At 47.6% G+C, this 23,560-nt stretch overlaps 1 long non-coding RNA gene across 1 annotated transcript; it reads right to left on the reverse strand.

The window, feature by feature from the left end:
• Nucleotides 1–11,702: 11,702 nt before the first annotated feature.
• LOC129636210 (uncharacterized) lies at nucleotides 11,703–23,239 on the reverse strand. Its single transcript, XR_008706802.1, has 4 exons — nucleotides 23,089–23,239; nucleotides 17,791–17,997; nucleotides 12,844–15,110; nucleotides 11,703–11,973 (listed from the first exon to the last, which is right to left on the reverse strand). It is a non-coding gene; the product is annotated as an uncharacterized LOC129636210 (long non-coding RNA).
• Nucleotides 23,240–23,560: the final 321 nt, after the last annotated feature.

Genomic DNA, 23,560 nt, shown 5'->3' on the forward strand with positions numbered 1-23,560 from the left:
ATCTGTAAATGAGAAGCATCTATCATCATTCGAGTTGATAAAGACCATCTAGCACACTGCTTCATTTATATGAAATGTCCAGAAAAAGTAAAACTATGGAAAGAGCAAATAGATTAGTGGCTGCCTGGGACTGAAGGTTGGGAATGAGGATTAACTATAACCAGTCCTGAGGGATTTTATTGGGGCACTGGAAGTATTCAACAATTGGACTATGCTGATGGTTGTACAACTCTGTAAATTTACTTAAAAGTCTCTGCATTAAAATGACTGATTAATTAAAATGTGTGGATTTTATGGCATATAAATCATACCTCAATAAAGTTCTTAAAAAATTATATGGAGTGGTGCACAGCAGACCCTCGGCATGTGGAGGTGGTTACTGCCATTATGATTGTTAATTGAATTGTCGACAGGCTTATGAAGTGGTATTCCAAGTGAATTAAAATGTTTCTGCTTATCCATATTTTTTTATGTTTGTACAATAAACATGTATTTCTTGAATAATAAAAAGAGAAAGAGAAAAGCAGTTACACTAAAATATCCTTGAAGAGAAGGATTCTATTATCATGGGGTTGATTTTAATTTTCTTCCTTTGGTTTATTTTCTCTTTGGCAACAGTGTATATGTACTGCTTGGGTAAAACAGACTGTTGTTTTCACATGGAGCTTATTTTACGTTCAACCCCGGGCTAGACACTGTGATGTACGGCAGGAAGGTGAGAGAATGTCCGCTAGGGTCTTTTTATCTGGAGTGGAGGCAGGACAGGTAAAGGACGGATCTAGAAAGTTGAAGAACAAGAAGACAGTCTGTGCTAAGAAGCCAATGTGTGCCCCTGGCAGGGCTAGAGGACCCCACCGAGGAGAAACTCCTGCAGGCTGAGAGCTGAGCGGCCAGGGAAGAGGGCCTGGGAAGACAGTCAAAGAAGAGTAATGTCTATTCCCTCCATAAATATTAACTGAGCACTGATTGTATTCTAGACCACGTTATGAGCTGGGAATTCATGATGACAGGACTGACAGGCTCACTGCCCCCAGGATGCCATCCATGCGCCCGGCCACACCAGCCTGGCTCTGAACACTGCTGCTGCTGCTGCTGCTAAGTCGCTTCAGTCGTGTCTGACTCTGTGCGACCCCATAGACGGCAGCCCACCAGGCTCCCCCATCCCTGGGATTCTCCAGGCAAGAACACTGGAGTGGGTTGCCATTTCCTTCTCCAATACATGAAAGTGAAACGTGAAAGTGAAGTCGCGCAGTCGTGTCCAACTCTTAGCAACCCCACGGACCGCAGCCTACCAGGCTCCTCCGTCCATGGGACTTTCCAGGCAAGAGTACTGGAGTGGGGTGCCATTGCCTTCTCCAGGCTCTGAACACAGCACCCGCCAAACATCCTGTGCCTGGAGACGGGGAGGGCAGGGACTCCCCCACTGCCCAGGGCCTCATCCACAGCTGCCGGAGGCCCGAGAATAAGAGGAGGCCCAGAATTACGAGATGGCCTGAATTCACACGCCAGCAATGCTGCTAATTCCCGGGTGTAGATCTCTTCCTTCTCCACGCATCACTTTGCCAATCAGTTGAAATGAGAGCGTAAAGATTAAGTGCGCAGCTCCGAAGCCAGAAACCTGCAGGTCCCAGCCTGGCTCTGCCAGTGAACCAGCACCCTGACCTTCACCAAGCGGCTTAGCTCCTCGGAGCTCCAGTTTCCTCCTCTGAACAAATAGGTGACATGACAGCACCTAACTCGGAGAGGGTTTGGGGGTAGAGGGGATTAAACTAGGTAACGCAGAGAAAGCATGTCAGGAAGCCAGACAAATAACTGGGCAAACGTAGAGCACAGCTGCAGCTGGCTTCTACCAGATGAGGGTTCGAGGAGACCCGGAATTCCTGGGGCAGCCCAGCCACGAAGATCAGATCTGAGGTAACAGACAGCATCAGCTCAGCAAATGCAGATTTAATAGCCTAGTTTGGCTAGACTATGGGAGGGAAACAGGCTCCAAAACCACCTGAGGAAAACAATAGAGGATGTTCTCCAGTTAGCGGTTCCTCTTCCCCCCTCCCCCGCTCCTCTTACCCACGAACTCAGTCCAGCACTGCCACCTGCTGGAGCTTTGCAGAAAAGACACCTTCCCACTGGTTGTTGAGTCGCCCGGTCCTGCCGGACTCTGCGACCCCATGGACTGCAGCACACCAGGCCTCCCTGTCCCTCACCATCTCCCGGAGTTTGCCCAAGTTCATGTCCATTGCATCAATGATGCCATCCATCCATCTCATCCTCTGACGCCCTCTTATTCTTCTGCCCTCAATCCTTCCCAACATCAGGGACTTTTCCACTGAGGCCGCTGGTCCTCCAATTAGCCGCGCCCACCCTTACCCACATACTCAGTCCAACACTGCCACCTGCTGGAGCTCTGCAAGAAAGACACCTTTCCCATTGGCTGGAGATTTTTAATTCCAGCCTGAAAAGATGGAGTCGGAGATGCGGGAGGAGGGGGTCATGCAGATATTTCCATCAGAAGAGATTTGAGCTCTGGAGCTGTGAGACTCAAGTTCAAAGACAAACTTTTGTAGCTGCCAGCCATGAGACTTTGGATAAACTTCCCTAAGACTCAATTTTCTCAGCTATGCAACAGGAATAACAATGTCTCCTTGTAGGAAGATAATGCATGTAAAGTACCTGATCCAATGAGAACTCAATAAAGGGTTTTTTCCCGTTGGATTTCTCCTCCCACCACACCACACCTCTGGGGTTTAGAAAGTGAGGTATAGTGCAGGAGTGTACCATCATCCCTGAGTGCTTGTCAAAAACACAGATGCTCCAATTATTAGAGAAATGCAAGCCAAAACTACAATAAGGTACCGCCTCACACCAGTCAGAATGGCCATCATTAACGGGTCTTCAAATAAATGCTGGAGAGGATGTGGATAAAAGGGAACCTTCCTACACTGTTGGTGGGAATGTAAGTGGTGCAACCACTGTGGAAAACAGTGTAGAGGTTCCTCAGAAAACTAAAAACAGAACCAACATATGATCTCGCAATCCCACTCTTGGGCACATATCCAGAGAAAACGGGAATTTGAAAAGATATATGCGCTCCAGTGTTCACTGCAGCACCGTTTACAATAGCCAAGACATAGAAGCAACCTAAACGTCCATCGACAGATGGAGAAAGAAGATGTGGTATATATATATATATGTGTCTATATATATATATGAATATTACTCAGCCTTAAAAAATGCCATTTGCAGCAACATGGTTGCAGCTAGAGATTATCATACTAAGTGAGTCAGAAAGAGAAAGACAAATACCATATTACACCACTTACGCATGGAATTTAAAATATGACGCAGATGAACCTAAGAAACAGAATCACGGGCACAGAACAGCAGACTGGTGGCTGCCGAGGGGGAGAGGGCTGGAGGAGGGGTGGCGTGGGAGATTGGAGTTGGCAGATGCAGGCTTTCAAAGATGGAATGGATAAGCAGCAAGTGCCTACTATATGACACAGAGAACTCTGTTCAATATCTTATGATGAATTATAATGGAAAAAGAATATTTCATATATATGTATTTGAGGCACTTTGGTATACAGCAGTAATTAACACAACACTGTAAGTCAACTATACTTCAGTTAGAAGAAATACAGATGCTCAGGCACCATTGATGTTGCTCTGGATCTCCTTTCTGGGGATGATGGCCTAAGAATCTGCATTTTAGCTAAGTCTCATGTAACTCTTACACTCCAAGGTTTAGAGTCACCAGCATGGTGCAAAGAATACCAGGGCAGGAGTTGTAGTTCTACCAGAAGGGCATGTCCTTTGGCCTCTCTCAGCTTCTGTTTCCCTGCCCATGAAATGTGGCCATGAGTCCTGGCCAGCAATCCCCACAGTGGGGGGCAGGAGGATGCCCTTTGGAGGCTGTGGTGCCCGTATTAGCAAGAGAAGCAGGGGTGGTCAGGACAGCAGGGGCTGACAGCTGATGGGGAGAGGAGGAGCAGGCACAGCTCCCTGACCTCTCTTTCCAGGAAGGGCCAGAAAGCCTGCGTGTGCAGGCACATGAGCCTGACTCTCAGCCCCCACAGAGCCTGTCACCTGCAAGCTATGTAACCCATCCCACCAGGTAAAAGGTAGGAGACAGAATTCCAGCTTTGGCACGCCAGCCCCCTCCAGCAGCCACCACTGTAGGCTGGTCCTTTCTGAGAAGCGGGTCAGAAGCGAGGGGAAGAATCTGGGGTGTGCCTGGGTTATGCTGCCAGGGAGGGCAGCAGCCCCTCCACTCCCCTGCACCCTCCCAGGTCACCTTCCTCTCCTCCATCTCCTGGCTGGACTCACAGCCTCCCTGAACCCTGGAGACAGACGGAGTCTTCACTTTGCAAATAGTAAAATCAAGGCCCACAAAAGGGATGAGAGGCCCTTGCCAAGCACACTGGCCTGGGACAGGAAGCAAGCTAGATTCCAGAATCTATGTGCTTTCTGGTACAGGGGTCGCTGCTTATCCACGGGGGATTCATTCCAAGAGCCCCAGGGATGCCTGAAACCAGATAGTACTAAATCCTGTATATATCAATACTATGATTTTTCTTATGACTACATACTATGATAAAGTTTAGGCACAGGAAGAGATTAGCAATAACTAGCAATAAAATAGAACAATTATAACAATATACTGTAATAAAAGTTACATGAACGTGGCCTTACTCTCTCTCGAAATATCTTATTGGACAAGTTTAACGCATTTTCCATCTTAACTGAGCACTTATCCCTCACTGTGGTAGCAAAATTTGCAATTTGAGGCACAACAGTAAAACTAGCACAAATTGCTTTTTCCTTCTTCACAATTTCACGGATAGAAGATTCATTCTTACCATAGATATTAGCAACCTCAGCAAACAATTTCATCTTTATTAAGTCAAGGAATTTCCCCCTTTCCCTTAAACAGAGCATTTTATCACTTCACTTTGGTATATCCGAATTGCCAGCATCACTGCTCTGGGGCTTTGGGGTCATTAGTAAGTCAAATAAGGATGACTTGGACACAAGCACCATGAGACCGCAAAGTGGTCTGAAGCGAAGTTGGTTACTGAGTTACTAATGGACAAGTTAGCTGAACACAAGGGTGATTCACGCGCTAGGCAGGACAGAGCGGGACAACCCGAGATTTCACCACACCACTCGGGACAGCGTGCAGTTCAAAACTTAGGAGTTATTTACTTCCGGAATTTTCCATTCAATATTTTTGGACCTCAGTTGACCACAGAAAGGAAACTGCTGCAAATAAAAGCGAGGATAATGGGGGACTGTACACAAATGACATGTAATTTTCAAAGTTACTCAGAAATACTTACTTAGAAGGCTCCTCTACTCCTGGTCTGGCCTGTGGCCACTGTCCTCACTTGCCACCGTCCTAGGTACCCAGACGCCCTCCTGGTGTTCAGTCGACTCTGACACTCCCGGACCCCTGATTCTGTACAAACCCACTTCAAGTCTTCAACATCATCAAAAGCTCCATGTGAAAATGACAGGTTGTCTGGAGGGGTTTGCTCCTCGGTAGATTCATGGCTCGGTGCCAGAACAAAGCCCTGGGCAAATGGAAAGTACAGCATGGAGAAAGGGGCTGGAGACGAGGCGGGCACCCATTCACCCAGTGAAGCCTGAAGGTCCCTCTGCAGGTTTTGGGTACAGTGAGAACAAGACAATCCCCAGAGTCCAAGACACAGATGCTGCCTCCCTCCCAAGTTAGCTGTGGGGGAGGAGAGCACAGGAGGGCTCCTCCTACCCAGGGACCCTGGTGGTCCCACTGGCTTGGAGTCCCTCTCAGCTACAAGCTCCATTCATCACCCCTTGTCACCCTTCTAGGTCCAGCTCTTAGTGGACCTTCCCTGGAGTGGCCTCCCAGAATCCCAGTTCTCCTCCCACCCCACCCCAGAGCTGGATATGAGCTCTCCTTCCATCCTGCATCCCTCCCCCTCCCCTGTGTATCCATCACATCCACCCAGAGCCCAGGTCTGATCCCCTCAGGGACCTCTCAGGGTCTTGGAGATGCAAAAAAACTTTTTCTAAAAGCGTGAGTGAGCGAGTGAGGTCAGTCAAGGATAGAAGAGGCCAGATATTCCACAGTTCTGACTCTGTAAAGGAAGCTGATTGGTGACAGGGTATCCAGGCAGGTGAATGCGAATAATTTGGGTTTATCTTGTCTACCTGAGAAGCCACCTGGCAGGCAGCACCACCAAATGCAGGTGGCCGAGTATGAGACCACAGGAAGAGTGAACAACTGGAGACTGTGGTCAGTGGTGGCTGGGTTACCCAGTGGGTTCAGGCAGGCAGGCAGTATTTCTACACAACGGGTCTATGGAAGCCCAATATGAGAGGTGATCTGTAAGAACAGAGGCTACGGTTAGATTTGTTTAGTGAATGCAGCACATTCCTCCTCTTTTTACAGACCCACAGCACTAAGGCACTGAGCAGTTGTGCTGCAAAGTCAGCAGTTTAACCACATTGAATTAGTTTGTTTGTTTTAGTAAAATCTATTTAACATCCCAAGGAACTAGTGTGTCCACAGGACACACCCAGAACACAAGAGAGTGCTAGTTAATTTAGGTGTCTGTCTTTCAAGGAGGCAATCTATGATGGTCTGGAACATGTTTCTTCCTCTGTCACAAAAGAAAAAGAAAGAAAGAAAAATCTGTATTTTACAGGAATTACCGCTTTAAAACAAAAGGACAAAATTCCAGTGGTGGACGGTTAGGTACCGGTCAGCCACGTGAGAAGGGGGAGGAATCTGCCATAAAAGCTCTTTTGCAGTCCTTGACTGTAGATGTGGCCTTTTAACAAGTGACTTTTCTGGGCCCCCTGTTCCTGTTTTGTAAACAGTCGCAAGGATCAAATGAGTTACTCGCTAATATATGGTGACTAGCTCTTATTGTCACAAACATACAAATTTAGTGATTTCCTTTTCCACTCACATGAGTTATAAGCTTGATAGGCTTATAACTTAGTAAAATAGCCCTTTGTGTGACATAATTTTGGAACAGAGAACGTTTACAAAGGGAGGATTCATCTGAGTCTGGGTTGCTGCTAGGAAGACTTCCTGGAGGAGTGGAAAGGTGAGTAGGGTGTGGCCTGGGTAGGGAGGACAGTACCCAATAAATAAATAAATAAGAAAGGACTGTCCCCGGAAGGGAAGGGTGTCAAGTGAATACAGGCATGGAGGTGCCGATGAAAAGAGCCTGGGCCTTGTTCACTCAGCTGTCGTTCTCAGTCAGAGTCCACTCCCAGGAAGACTGCTGCTGACCGGAGGCGAGCCAACCACTGGGAGCTGGCAGCTCTGCTCTGTCTGCTGAAGAAGAGAACTATCTCCAAGTCGCGGAGGTAACGAGAACTGACAGGTGGTCCTCTGAGCAGAAGGCAGGGTTTGCTTCCCCAGTGTGCAGCATTTGCTCCCGGGCAGCTCTGTGAGCTTCCCACCACCACCCCCTCCCAGAAACCCCTCCAGGGCCAGGCTGGTTGGGAATCGCATCACTGAGAGAGGCAGAAATCCAGTGGAGCTCACTCAAGTGAAAGGTGGTTGGGGAGAGATTCAGGGCATCTCGGGGAAGGCAGACAAGGGCAGGGGGTAGCGAGACTTTGGGGAAGAACGGAAAAATACTGTCTAAGTCAATCTCCATCCCCTATCTCTCCCTCCCTCTCTCTCACACATGTCTCTATTCCAGTCTCTCCCTCTATGTCTCTCTGTGTTTTTATCCCTGTATTTCTATCTCTTTGTGTATATATATGTGTGTGTATCTCTGTCTCTCTCTAATGTATGTTGCAATCTCTTTCACTCTCTAAGTGCCCCTCTTTCCCTCTCCCTCTCTCTCACTGCACAGTCTCCCACCTCTAGTTTCTCTCTGCTGGTCCTCTTCCTCTATTTGCTCCTCAGCATACGTGGTACACAAATCACCACCACAACCCCCAACCCTGGAGTCTGCTTGACCTCTTAGCCCAGTGCTGAATAGCATCAGTGACCCACTCTCTTTCAAGAGAAAATCTGAATGACCCAACTCAGAGAGCTCTGCTGGCCAGGGAGAATCCCGTGATGACACCATGATGGCTTCTTTTAAGAAGGGGTCTCAGAGGGGTGTTGGCCTTCAGTGTGGCTTTTCCAGCAGGACAGAACTGCACTGCTCAGTGGGAAGGGCACCCACCAGGAGTCATGGGATTGGGTCTCCTATGGGCACCCATGGAACAGCCGTGTGAGCTGAGGCAAGCCACTGCCCTCTCTGGGTCTCAAATATCCCATCTATAAAAGGAGCAGTTGGATAAGGTGTTCTGTTAAGAATACTTCCAGACCCCAAATTCTATGATGTTCTCTTTACAAAACAGGTCTGGAGACCAGGAAAAAGAGAGGAGAACCTGAGAAGTGACAGAAGAGTGTTAAGAAAAGAAAAACTATGTCCTATCAGAAACGATTGGTAGATTGTGTCCAGGGCAGGCTTTGAGGATGGCAGGGCAGGGGGTGGGGGCAGGGGGTCGGGGCCAATGGTAACGGCTGTCATTCCCAGTGTGGAGAGGGGGGCCAATGGCTCCTCTTCACCTGCCGAGGCTGTTGTAGGTGCAGATTCCAGGCCTCTCCCCGCTGGTCTGATGCAGTGCGTCACCCTTCGTGACTATGGTACAGGAGGTCTCAGAACCACCCTTTCCAATCACTGAGTGGGACTTTTTGAAGGGTTAGAGCTGCTTGAGGAGAAACTGGGCTTCCTAGAAAAGGTAGTGATCCCTCCACCTTTGGGAGTATGCAAGCAAGGCAAGGCTGCTCTAGAGGACTCATCTCTAGATGCTAGACCTGTAGATCTAGACTTCAACTCTAGATGCTCTAGATGACCTCAACAGGGCTGCTCTAGAGGACCATCTTGCCTCCTGTTTCCCCAACACTCTGAAGTGCAAACAAAATCAAGACTGTACCGGGAACTCAAGACTCAGGTGGAAAAAAAACTTTTCTTTCTTTGTGAGGCTGCTTATCTAGATCTCACTCATCCAAGCGAGAGCCCGTGGATCTTTTAAAAAAAAAAAAAAAACATTTATTAATTTGGCTGCAGCAGGTCTTAGTTGCAGCACGTGGGATCTTAGATCTTCATTGCAGCCTGAAAGATTTTCAGTTGCAGCCTGTGGAATCTTTAGCTCTGGCATGTGGGATCTAGTTCCCTGACCAGGGATTAAACCTGAGCCCCACCACCACCACCCACCCCCACTGCATTGAGAGCATGGAGTCTTAGCCACAGGACCACCAGGGAAGACCCAAGGCCATGGATCTTATGTCCAGACAAGGGGCAGGAAGAGAGTTGGCTAAACTGATCCTCCTCTGCCTCTCCCATTATAGCTCCTGAGCTTTCAAAGCCTAGAATCCAGGTCAGTGGGAGTAACTCTAAGATACTCTCTTGGACTAGGACTCACTCATCTTTCAGAAATAAGCAGAATCTGGGTGGAAGGAGGGAATTCAACTATAAACTCTGTCAAGAAGCCTGCGATCCTGAAGGCTTAGAAGAACATTAGGACATTAGAAGAATGGCTCATCTCCCATCTCCAAGGCGGGCCCCACAGCCCATGCACTAACTGGGCTCCAGTTAGCACCTGGCATCCTATGTGGCTTGGGGAGCACCTAAATAGATGTGCTAACTTGAAGCTCTTTATTAAAGGGCTCAAGAACTCACAAAGCACCTTCACACCAACTAATCCGTTTAATCTTCTCAGGAATCTGGTGTAGGGGTTGGTTGAATGTTGGAAGGGGAAACTGAGATTCAGAGGGGCTGGGAGTGGTGCAGATCTGAAGGAGACACAGGTCTCTGCCTCCCTCTTTCTTCCATGCCCCCTAGTCCTCCAGGAAAGCCCTGGCATAAAGAGGTAGATGGACACCCCGCCCAGTCAGAGCAGAAGCTGGGACCAGGAGAGAGTGGATCCCATGGAAGCAAGTGGATGGAGCAGCGTGCTTATTAAGTAGATAGGCCTGTCTCAGGAGGACAAGAAGAATGACCAGCTGGGATGGAATCCTTGGAGAAAGGGGTAGGAGTCAGCTAGGCAGACAGGAGGCCCGAGGGTTTGGGTGTCAGGGCACCTGGGACCTATGTGTGATGTGTGTAGGCTGGAGCAAGTCCCTGCTTCTTCCCAGACCTCCATGTCCCCACCTGTTCTTTGGAGTGGCTGGACTCCATGGTCTCCACTGTCCATCCTTCTCTGGCACTGGGGATTTTCCCTCCCTGAGTCACCACCCACCCACTAGCAGCACATGGCAAGTGTGACTCAGAAGCCACAGAAATTTCCTGGGCTTTCAGGTCACCTCTGGTTCTGCCCCCAGGCATCTCTGATCCCCAAAGCGACCAGAAGTTTCCTAGAAGCCTCAGTATTACCTGATATCCATAGTGGATGGACACACTGCAAAAGGCTGCAGTGATTGGGATTGGCCAGAAGATGGAGCCAAATGCCCTGAAAACCTAAGTATGACCTTTGATTTTTTTTTATTTCTAGCAGTACAGGTGCAGAAACTAAACTATAAACACTGTAAGAGATGTACTTAAGGCATTCTGCCTGCTCACTGGCAGAACTGGAAACCAAGCCCCTCTCTCCTACCCTTGGATCTTTCTACCCTCCCTTCATCTCTGCTTATGCCACAGGATTCTGATTCAGTTAAGTTCATCCCAAGATGCCCTGATCCAGTTGTAGCTCATTTGCGTTAGGTTTATGGCACTGGGGAGGCCCTGAGAGAGAGACAGTGAACCTTTAAGTGGATGGAGTCTGGCTTTCATGTTTTGTGTGGATAGGCAATATGTTCATACACACTCATATGTGAAGCCCACCCACTCCACCACTGTGTTAACTTTGGGCAAGTCTCTGATGCTCCTTAAACCTGTTTTTCTCATCTATAATTTAGAATTTCTCATCTATAATTATAGACTTATTGTGTTGTGATGTTAAGTAATTGAGAACCACTCTAAGCACCCTGCCTGTGATATAGTTGGGGCAGTAAGGACCAGGAAAGTGGACACTGCAACAAAGAGACATAGATTTTAGTCCAAATTCTGACACTAGCTTCTTGAAGTCTCTGACCTTAACTATAAATGGCTGCTGTCAGATTCCTTCTAGAGAGCCTGGGAAAGGTGTAAGGAAGAACCCCCACCCTCAGCATCAAAGGCTACCAGGGGAGGATGGAGGAGGAAGAAGTAAGCAGAGTAAAAGGATGGGGTGGCATCACAATTTTCCTACTGTAAGGCCTCTCCAAGAGCTGCCCAAGGCAGAAGGCAGCTGCATCCATTAATCTGCTTCTTCACACGCTTCAAAGAGAAGTTGGTTAGGAAGGTAAATTTCTAGAGGAAAGGGAGAATGTTATTTGGGGATGCTGCTGCTTGGACAAAGGACTCAGGCCAGTGACTCTTTGAGGAAGCTAGGACCATGCCCCTGCCCGGCTGAGGTGAGGCTGGAGAGGAATCAGGAGCAGATTCCTTGGTCTGATACAAGGAATCACAAGGACTGAATCAGACCAGTCCTTGGTCTGAGAACAAGGACAGCATCCTTAAATCAACATGCCTTATGAAGCCCACAGTCCTGTTTCCCCAGCCTCTCAACCCTACTCAGTAATTTGTATGTGGTTTTTGAATCCTCTTATACAGCCATTTGACATTGACGGGTCCATTCACAAAGTACTGAAGTCAATTCACAGTTGGCCAACAACTTCCTTTCTGGGCCCTCTTATCCCTGAGCATAGCCAGCCTCCCCTACTCCAGGACATCTGTTGGCCAGGAGAAGCTTAAAGCTGGACAGCACAGTCACCCCAGAGAGCGTGTCCACATGAGCTGTGGGCCCGGCAAGTCTCATTTCCTGAGTTCTGACACAGAGAGAGTACAGGGGCCTCTCCACCTTCTCAACCTTCTGCTGCTACTTCTCACAGGACATACTCTTCAGCTTCCCCTTCTCTTTCTCATGCTCCTTCTCTTTCATCATCTTTGCCAAAGTCTGGAGTGGGTGGTGGAGAGAAAGCATGCACAGATGAGAGACTGGCTTGACAGTGTGACCTGAACTCATCAGGTTCTGTTCCTCCCATGCCTACCTCTCCTCTGCCCCTTCCTTCTCTCAGTTTTTGCTCAGTTTTTGCAACTTTCTCAGAGCACTTTCATATCGAGCATCACATCTGAGCCCTACTGCCATTTTCAGAAGTGGGTAGGATAGGGATTATGGGCCCATTTCACTGAGATATAAACCGAGATCCAGAGAAGAAAAGTGGCATCTGTAAAAGCAAGAAAGGAAATTGGTGCCATGAGGGAACTAGAATCTAGGATTTCTCCCACACAGTCCAGGGTCCTTCCCCAACTAAGTAGACCATGATGGTTGTTGAGGGAAACAGCCAGCTCCCCCATCAACATTGACTGGTGGCCCTAGTTAAGCACCTCCCCAGGTAGGACCTGGAGTCTCTGCCTGTGAGGGAAACTTTGAGGTCAGCCTTTGGGCTCCTGCGGGCTGTGGGAAGGGATGCTGTGTGCCTGGTATATGTAATGACAAGTGAGTGTCCATGGGTGATGTGTGTGCACGTAGCATGCCTGAGCTCGGCCATTCACCCTTCAACAACCCATGTGTGTATGTCCCCAGTGCCCATTTCTGCTCATGGCTGGCATGGCCTCTTGCCGGGGTCCAGCCCCGGCTGATCCAGGGTATTCGAAGCGGGGACGGCGTCAGCGACCTATTTATTTATAAATATTTATCAAAGATATAAAGAGTAATAGAATGAGGATAGCTCAGTAGGAAAATTCAGTGGAGAAAAGAGCCTGAGTAGCTTGGTTTACGCGGGAGACCAATAAAACTTCAAGACAAGAAGTTTGCACCACTTACATAGGCCGCAGGCATCCTTCCATTCTCCCGAAGGAGAGGAGACACTGAGGCCTCCCCGGTCGGATCTTAGAAGCCCAGGCATAATTAGCAAGCATGGCGGGTTCTGCGCTCCAGATGGAGACTCAGCCAGAATTTGAGAGAGAGAGCGACATGGGGAGACCAAGTTTCAGTGAACAAGGCCCGCACTTTATTTTCCAAAGTAGTTTTTATACCTTAAGTTATGCATAGAGGATAATGGGGGAAGGGGTGGAGTCATGCAAGGACAGCAGTTCCTGATCCTAATTGAAGCCAGGCTTTCAAACTTATCATATGCAAAAGTTCAGGTGAATTACATCATCTTCTGGCCCGGAGGCCTGTTAACATTTTAAGAAACTTATTTTTCTCTAAAGGTGATTATTCCAAAGTCAGGCACCAGCCTCCAAAAAAGCATTGGACAAAGCTGCATTCCTATAGGGCAAAGGTGAGGTGGGCTCAATCAAGAAAAGAATTAACTCAAGGGTCCAACGTTACAAACATTGAGGCTACTACTTACATTTCTATACACCCATTATATCAATCAATACACTGCCAAGGACACAGTAGGTAAGGAGTATGGAGACTTAGCAGCAAACATTGGCCCAATAAGTGAAAAACCCTTCACCAATACAATTTCTAATCAATCTTTTAACTACTCAAAGGAATCTGTGTTTAGACAGTTTAGAACATCTCCTGCCTCTCACAGTTGGGAGGCTCTGAACAATCACATGTGGCCGGAAAAACCTATTCAGGCAGGCTAGAGGATTTCCAAAGGAGTTTGTAGGTTGAAACACTGTCACACCCAGGAATTATTAACTGGAGCTGTAAGCTAACTCTTTTTTCAGAGAGAGGTAGTGGGGGACAGCCCCCGTAAAGTCAGAGGTGTAGGTGAGAGCACAAAGCCGAAAGAGGGCAGACTCTGGTTTGGGGGTAGATGCTCGAGAATTTCCAGGGGGACTCCTGAGGCTCGATCCCGCCTTTGCGTGTGCCGAGCCTCCTTCCTCATGACCTTTGCCATGGGCGGAGCTCCTGCTCCCGGCAGCGATAGAATTCCAGTTGAGCTATTCCAGATCCTGAAAGATGATGCTGTGGAAAGTGCTACACTCAATATGCAATATGCAATATGCACTCAATATGCAATATGCCGGCTCCTGGCATCTCCCCCTTTTTTATTTCTTAAAACAGCCAGATGCAGCTCAGTCACGAGCTTCTGAATGTTCTACCGAAGAATCCTGACAATACAAGGAAGAATGATTATGAGAAGCAAAATTAGATCTAAAGATATTAGACAGAATGTTTTTTCCAGAAATAAAGTTGGAGAAAGTGTGAAATAAGTCATTAGCTGTTCCAGCGGCGGTAAGATCCAGTCGAGAGTGTTCCAGGGTCTGTATTTCATTATGAAATTTCCCTAAGTCTAGGCCAATGTCAGAGCTGTTCCAAACACCTGAAATATGATTTGTAATTTTTTTCCCATTTATAATCTGTCTCGTTTACCTTTAAAGATGTCACGCATATCCACAGGTAATCAGCGTGGCAAGACAGAGCCATTTTCACTTTTAAAGTCTGTAACTCAGTCCCAATATGCATTATTGCCTCTTCTAAGGCATCTACTCTCATCTCTAATTCCCTATCTATAGCTTCCTGTGTTGCTAGAGTTAGTGAAACATTTTTAGACATGGTATCAACATATTGGGCAGTACGCACTTGTTGAGTCAATGATACTGCTGCCACAGTAACAGAAGCAATTGCTGCTATTAAAGCTGATATTCCTAAAATAAGTAGGCCCACAAACCATCAGGATCACATTAAATCTTGTAGTTGTAACACAGCGAGACCATAATTAACATATCAATAAGTGGTTACATCATAAGATAAGGTGGACGTTGTAACACTACAAAGGAGCAAACATTATATTGAGGGTTTAAACAAGATGAGAGCATACATTGTTCACAAGTCACTAAATTGGGTCCACCAGTGAAAGTCATATGCACATTAAGTTTTCCAGAATCGTTGGTAAAGAGAAAAACATAAGGAGAGGGTAGACAAGCCAAAACAGAATAAGTAGAATTATTTTCTGGTTGGAGTTCGCGCTGCAGCAGCCCTGTCAGTCTCGCAGGGATCTCGATGTTTATCTTGCCTCCCCTTCTGGCAGGCTCCTCTTTTATGATCGAAGCAATGAGGGAACTGGATGTCTTGGGGACTGCAACATGGCGAATCAGTCTGTCCCGGATGTAAATTGGAGAATCTGCATCCTGTGGAAAAATACAAGCACATCCTCGACCGCTAGTTAATAATGGGTCAGGACCCTTCCATTGTCCTGAGAGGAGGTCCTTCCATTTGACTAATGGTTTTGCATTCAATTGCTCTGGGCACCAATGGTGAAGCATTGCAGTAGTTCCGGCTGAAATCAGTATTTTAAATATTCATTACGAAAAGAGCATGTTGCAAGATTTGATGGGGAGAACTATACTTAAACTCCCCTTCTTTAAATTTTTGAATTTGGATTTTTAATGTTTGATGCACTCTTTCAACAATGGCCTGTCCCTGGGGATTATAAGGGATGACAGTATTATGTTTAATTTGAAACTTTATACAAAATTTCTGAAAAGACTTAGAAGTGTAAGCAGGAGCCTCTCACTCCAGTATTGTTCGTCCTGGGCTCCAGACTTCCTGATAAACATTTGTTGTCATTGTTTAGCTGCTCAGTCATGTCTGATTCTTTCGTGACCCCATGGACTGTACCCCGCCAGGGTCCTCCATCCATGGGATTCTCCAAGCAAGAATACTGGAGTGGGTTGCCATTTCCTTCTCCAGGGGATCTTCCCGACCCAGGGATCGAAACTGCGTCTCCTGCACTGGCAGGCTAATTCTTCACCACTGAGCCACCAGTGAAGCCCCTGATAAATTATTTTTTTCTAAATCCTAATCAGACCTCAGAAACCCTGGGAAGAGCCTGCTGAGCTGGCTGTTTCTCCCACCAGCCCCACAGAAGGTCATGCCCAGGATACAGAGAAAAAAATCCCAGGTAAGGAGTAACTCGCACTTTAGGACAAAATCTATCTTGAGTGAAATTTCTTACTTCTCCGACACCAACCTGAGAACAAATAGATGGACAGCAACTGGCATCTTCCTGGCACATTCTAGCTTACAGAGGGTGTTTGTGGATATTGTCTATGATGGGCAGCCGTATGAGGTCAGCATTGCTAGCCCCACTCGACAGATGAGGAAACAGAGGCCCAGGGAGGTGAGAGGAATTTCCCAAGAATCCATGGAATCGGTGCTCACATACAGTTCTCTTTGCCTAAAACCTCCGATATCTCTCAGCAAAGGAAGGAGCTGGGTCAGGCGGAGAGCCAGGCTGGGGTGCAGAATAAGGACCATTTGCCCCTCTTTGTTTTCCTTTTCTCTGCCTCCTGAGCCAAGCCTCCAACAGCCTGGAAGCCTGGAGGAGCCCCCTTTTCATATGAAGCCCCACAGGGAGGTTGCCTCCAGGCCCAAGTGCACATTCTCCAGGGACGACTGCCAGGAGGGGCTGCCCCTCCATTCCTCATGACTCATCCCTGCCCGGTGCCCATGAGACTGCTCTGCTTCTCAGCCGTGGTCTCGGGATTCTCTGAGAACACTGACATCTCCCTTCTTTCCACCTCCACCAGACAACTTACTAGAGCAGCAAAGACAAGGCCAGATCAGACAGCACTGGGTTTTAAATATGGGATTTCAGACTGCAGAGGACTGGAAATGATAGTTGTGTGGATGTGAAAACTGAGGCCCGAGTGGGCAGAGACTTGCTGAGAATCTGTTGGGAGCTTAGAGGCAGAGCTGGGCTGGAACCCAGGTCCAGGAACCCACCACCAGCATGCCTGGCCAGGCATTGGCCCTGCTTCCCACCATCCTGTGATCACAGGAACTGATTTTCACAGCCTCTCGTAAGCTGCCCAAGGACTTCTCTTCCTCCCCAGGGAATCTGCCCTCTGGTTTGGGGACACCTCCGCTTAGGTTTGGAAGGAGGCATCTACCCTGGTGAGAAGAGGAAATGAGTTTCTCAAAGCCCCAGCCAGTTCAGAGACCTAGGGGCTCCTTTCCAATGCACCTTTGACTCACAAACTCTCATGGATGCATACTTCTCAAGTCTCCCTGCCCATAGAAGCCTGGAGGAACTGGACTTTCTCTGCACAGCCCTGGTGGATAGAACTAGGGCCAGTAGGTGGAGTTTATACAGAGGCAGATTCCAGCTCCACATAAAACAGAACTTTGTATAATCAGAACTGTTCCCAAATGGAATAGGCTGTCTCCTGAGGTGGTGAGCTCCCCAACACTAGAGGCAACCAACCTGCTAGGGAATCCTACTAATAGAATAGAGTTCCTCAAAGTGTAGCCCACCTGTATCAGAATGAATTATCTGGGGTTATTCTTAAAAGGGCAAAGTCCTGGGACCCACTAAACATTCACTGAATCAGGCTGAGTGTGGGCTAGGATCTACCTTTCTAACAAGCTCCCAGGTACTTCTGATGTAGGATTTTGGTTCACAAATGAATGTTTGAGAATTCCTGCTCCAGAAGAATACCAGATGGAATCTACTCCCTTTCACCTCTGAAATTCTATGATTCTATCCTCTGAAATGCATATCTCCCCTCCTTATTTGTGTTGTACAAGGACCATCCTAAAGACAGATTATTAAGTTACAAAGTCACAGCTCCATGATGGGAAATAGCTGGCAGGGGAAGTGTGTGGGGGCAGACCAACCACAAAGGCAGCTGTTAATTCTCTGACCCCCAACCCAGTGCTGACCTGAAGTGATAGCCTAATATTGCAGATCCTTGACTGTCTAAGACTCCATGGTCCCACTCAATTTTATCTCAACACCATAGCATCTAAGGCCCAAATTCACTAGTCATAGCAGAAGCCAAGAGAACAGAGGAAATATCCACTTACCAATCTGGAGCTCGAGGGCAAACTGGTCTCTTTGCTGCGCTGGCAGATACTTTCCTGGGCATCTCTATTTTGCATGCTTTCTACGCTTCCTTTTTTCAGCCCTGAGGTGAACTAACTCATTGTTCATACTTCATAAGGCATCACAGTCAGATCATGACAGATGTTTCCAGCCAAAGCCTGGGGCTCAGTTCCACCCCTTTGGTCTCCCTGTCAGTGGCAAGCACACCCTCCATAAATTGGGGATGCATTTTATGCCAGCCTTCACACTGCTCTCCCCTCTGACCCAGGAAATAATCACTTATGTGTTCAAAGATGCATATAAAATGGTAACAACTAATAGCATTATCAAAATAGTAGGCCTAAAAGAATAACCTTCGCTAACACACATACAGTACTTGTTTCATTTCCTAAACACTTTTCCTATAATAATTCATTTAATCAGCACAATGACCCATGAGCCAAGTATTGTGATTATCCCCAGGTTAGAACTTGTACATTCCCTTCCAGAAACTGAAAAATAATTTGAAACAACCTGAGTGTCTGACAATAAGGGATTTGCCAAATAAACTATGGAACTTCTCTAAAATAGAATATTATGAAGCTATTATAAATGAGGTTAAAAATGTTTGCTGCTGCTGCTGCTAAGTCGCTTCAGTCATGTCCGACTCTGTGAGACCCCATAGACGGCAGCCCACCAGGCTCCCCCGTCCCTGGGATTCTCCAGGCAAGAACAATGGAGTGGGTTGCCATTTCCTTCTCCAATGCAGGAAAGTGAAAAGTGAAAGTGAAGTCACTCAGTCGTGCCTGACTCTTCGCAACCCCATGGACTGCAGCCTACCAGGCTCATCCACCCGTGGGATTTTCCAGGCAAGAGTACTGGAGTGGGGTGCCATTGATAAGCCACAAATATGCTCATATATTTGGTAATATAAAAAGCACAGGAAATAAAACTACATATAACTGAATTTGGGGTGAATGTGCATATGAAATAAAAGCATACTGTGGTTAGGTCCTTGGCAGGGAAGGCTTCCTGGAGGAGGCTGGCATGGAGCTGGGGTTTGTTCAGAAAGCTGGTAGCCGGCTGGGGCAAGGGCTGTGCTCCTGAGGGGAGACATCCTGATGGGAGAAGCATGAGCTGTTGCCACTCACAATCTCAGGTAACGATGTCAGAGGACGGGCAGGACTTGAGATGCTTAACACTGCCTGAGAGTTTGGAGATCACTGTTCACTTGTGACTGTTACCAGCTGCACAGTGAATATAGCCAAGTACTATCCCTTCTCTGGGCCTCAGTTTCCCCATTGGTACAAAGGTGATAACACTTTTCCCTGACTCTCCTATGAACCAGGTTGGAAATGCAAAGCTCAAGTGAGGGCTTAAGCTTGAGAACTCCTAATGAGCTATAGCAAAGCTGGACTCTCTCTCCTAACCACTTACTGAGGGCTTACTGTGGACCAGAGACCAGGCCAAAGGCTTGCAGGCACATACAGGGCCAGCTTCATGGGTGTGTGAGCAGTTCAACACACAAGGCCCATGCTCAGAAGGGCCCGTGCTTGGGGGTTTAATGTTCTGTGGCTACCATCGTGAAATGCTTAATAATTTTATCTTTGGACTGGACTCTTAGAAGCAATGTCAGATGGACAATGAACATGTGCTGGGGTCTTGGAGCCTCCACTAACACATGGCCCAACTCACTTTGTCTCAGGGCTTCCCTTATGGCTCAGTTGGTAAAGAATCCGCCTGCAATGTGGGAGCCCTCAGTTCAATCCCTGGGTAGGAAGATTCCCTGGAGAAGGGAAAGGCTACCCGCTCCAGTATTCTGGCCTGGAGAATTCCATAGACTGTATAGCCCATGGGGTCACAAAGAGTCAGACATGACTTAGCGATTTTCACTTATTCACTTGCACTTGGGGGCCCCAGGCGCCTGTGAGGTCTACGCTAGCCTGCCAAGTATCCTTGTACCTGAGAAAGCACAAGATTCAACACCAAATAAAAACACCATGGCATGCTGAGAGAGGAACCATGGGTGCCTGCCTGCTCAGTTGTATCTGACTCTGCGACCCCATGGACTGTATTAAAGCCCACCAGGCTCCTTCATCCATGGAATTTTCCAGGCAAGAACAGTGGAGTAAATTGCCATTTCCTCCTCCATGGGGATCCCCCCGACCCAGGAATCTAAGCCACATCTCCCGCATTGGCGAGTGGATTCTTTATCACTGAACTACCCAGGAAGCCCTGAAGAACCATGGAAGAAGGTAAAAAGCTCTATTCTTGCTTTTTGAACAGGGAACCCCATTTCCATTTTGCACTGGAGCCTATAAATTAAATTGCCTGGGAAAATCCAGACATTCCTATAAGGAATGTGCTTGTTTTCTTCCATTTCACAGGCAAGGAAGTTGCTCTTAAGAGTTTATGGTGCTTAAGGTAACATAGCTGGAAGTATTAATAGTTTATACAGAATTTGAACCCAAGTCAATTGGAGTCCAGAGCCCGGACTGGACTCCAGCCCGGGTGGGGAGCCCCTCCAGAACAGTAGTCCCTGATGCCCTCTAACCACAATCAAGGCCATCACAATTCATACCAGGGTCAGCGTCTCACCTAGATGGAGAAGGCAGAGACCCCTGGAGGCGATGAGAAGCTTAGGAAAGCACTCACACCTTAAGATACTCTTCATCAGCTGAGACAGTCTGACCCGATCTCAGCTGGCTGTATGAGATTCCTCTGCCTCCTGGGGAAGCTGAGCAGAACCCAGAAAAACCCACATTTCAGCAGAGCCACCTACAACCGAGCGAACAGACACTTCTCTCAACCCCTCCAGACCTCAGATACCCCACCTTAAAACAGGTGTGAGGCTTCTCTGGTGGCGCAGTGGATAAGAATCTGCTGCCAATACAGGAGACATGGGTTCAGTGCCTGGTCGGGGAAGATCCCACATGCTGTGGAGCAACTGAGCCCATGCACCACAAGTACTGAGCCTGTGCTATGGAGCCCAGGGGCCACAGCAGCTGAGCCCACATGCTGCTGCTACTGAAGCCTGCACTCTACAGCCAGTTCTCTGCAACAAGGGAAGCCACCACAATGAGAAGTCCACCCATGGCAACTAGAGAGTAACCCCCACTCGCCACAACTAGAGTAAAGCCCGGGGATCAACGAAGACCCAGCACAGCCAAAAATAAGTAAAATTATTTCTTTTAAATGGGTGTGGAAATACTTTTGTGCAAGTTTTATACACAGGGAAGGTGATACAGTCATTGCCATATGACTTTGCCCACATCAGCAAGGACTTGCCAGAAGCTGACTGCTTTTACGGTCCTGATGATTTGTCTAGGTGTGTGGTATTATGGGCACTGGGACTGAAAATATGAGCCAGGGCATCTTTTGGGGTAGGGAGGAGAGCAGAAGACAAGAAGGAGACTTTGGAGAAACCCAGAATTCAGAGGAATATCATTTGGTTTGCAAATGCTTTGTTCGAGATCCCAGAGCCCTTCCTGCTAGTCTTTACGTTAAATCTCACTACTGTGGGGTGGGGATCTGAGGTCCGCCCAGCAGCCTGAATTCAGGATGAGGGAAATAAGCAGATCTAGCTGATTCAGACTGGTTGGGATGGCCAGAATGAAGCTTGGTCTGGCGTTTACTTCCCCTGCTGCATCTCTCAAGCTTGCAAACCAGAAATATTGGCTCCTTTAATCAGGAAACAGGACCACAGATGGGGACAGTGTGGGGAGCAGATTCTGCACTGGAACTGAGTTCCAAGGGCTTTATCACCTCAGTCCTCACTCTGGAAGTTAGGGATTACTACCCGTATTCCACAGTGGAAGAGACAGTCTCAGAATGGGAATCATTTACTCAAGAATATCTTTTAACATTCTAGGCCCCATGGTGCCAATTCTTCTTTAAGTGCTCTCATATACAGTGTCTTAAGAGATACACAAAGGTGTTATGAGATGAACAGAGGTAGATCCTAGTATTCCCATATTATAGGTGAGGAAGCTGAGAGTCAAAAAGAAAAACTAAAGGACTAAGGCAAGAAGTCCCATTTCTCCATTCTCTGCCCCCTGGAGGTCCTAGAGCCTAATGAAGAGAGAAACTACTCTGGCTTGCAGAATATCAGGAAGCCTTGGGGACCTTATAATATCCTCAGATATCTTAGAGTCATAATCATTGGAGCTAACATTTATGGAGGGATTTCTGTGGCCAGGCACTGTGCCAAGCAACTGTGTAACACCTCACCCAACTCTGTGGGGCGGATGCCAACCCAATGTTACAGGGCATGAAACAGCAGAGAGGTTCAACAACTTGCCAGGTCACACAGCCTGGGGCTGGGAAGTGAACTGAGGCTCTGTGGCTCCAGGGCTCACCCTTGCTCTAAATCATCTTGCCATTCTGCCTCCTCAGGGAAAGTGATCAGGGTAAGGATTGCAAGCTGAAGTGGATTTTAAGCAGCTGCTGACAGCCGATGGGCCCGCCCACTCTAGGGAGAAGCGTTCTCTCACCCTAATTTCATTTGAGTGACCCCCTTTTTAAGACATGCTAACCCTGAAGTATAGAACCAAAAACCACCCAAAGGTAGTCTCCCTAAGCCGGGAGGAACTTCGAGATGCAGAAGAAAACTCCTCAGCAGTAATTCTGCTTGTTTGTGGTGGTGTGTGTTATCTGTCCTCTCCTGTTGGATCTTGGTATTTATCTTGGCTAACAGGGGTCCTATCCTGGTTTCCTTCCTATGGTATGTTAACAGCACCAGCTGCTTTTCCAGGAGGGCTTAATGTGAAATTGGATGAACCAGAATACCAATATTTTTCATCCTATTGCTTGTCTTGGAGAAGGCAATGGCACCCCACTCCAGTACTCTTGCCTGGAAAATCGCATGGATGGAGGAGCCTGGTAGGCTGCAGTCCAAGGGGCCGCTAAGAGTCAGACACGACTGAGTGACTTCACTTTCACTTTCCACTTTCATGCACTGGAGAAGGAAATGGCAACCCACTCCAGTGTTCCTGCCTGGAGAATCCCAGGGATGGGGCAGCCTGGTGGGCTGCCATCTATAGGGTCACAGAGAGTCGGACACGACTGAGGTGACTTAGCAGCAGCAGCAGCATTGCTTGTCTTTCAAGTAATCAAGAGACAGGCTATGATATACTTTCAACCATCAGGACTCTTTAGAGATCCTAAGTCTACTGGAGAGAGAGGGCTTATTATTCAGATTTAATTAGGCTATAACAGGAAGTCCTAAGTCAGTCACATCCCTTTGAAGGGTAAAAAATAATTTTGTTACCTTCTCTGACCCTCAGCCTGCCCAGACTTACCTTCTTCCCTGTAGGGCAAGATTGGCAGTTCTTACATTATTTCCTTACTACCCCCTGATAGGTTCAGGTGAGAACTAGCTAATTGGCTCAGCATCCATTAGAGCCATGGAGAATCCAGACCCAACAGCCCAATCTCCTCTTTTCACGGCTGAGAACCAAGCTGCCATCGGTGCAGTGGCTATAAAGGCAGGCAGGGCTGGTGGTGAGTCTGCTTGCCACACCCCGCCCCCCACCCCCACCACACATCATATAACCTCAGGCTAATGTCTTCACCTCTGCAGGCCATCATAACAGTTCTGGCTTTGTTGGGCTGTTGTGAAAATAAATAGCATAATGTACTTAAAACCTTCAGCACAGTAGCCTGACACATAGTAATCAGTGTTAACATTATCTATTATCATTATCAAGATTAATACACTGAAAGTGTCTCCATATAAATCTTGAGAGTTAGAAACTAAACCAGCATTACAAT

This window comes from Bubalus kerabau, chromosome 1, assembly GCF_029407905.1.
Source record: "Bubalus kerabau isolate K-KA32 ecotype Philippines breed swamp buffalo chromosome 1, PCC_UOA_SB_1v2, whole genome shotgun sequence".
Lineage (NCBI taxonomy): Eukaryota > Metazoa > Chordata > Mammalia > Artiodactyla > Bovidae > Bubalus > Bubalus kerabau.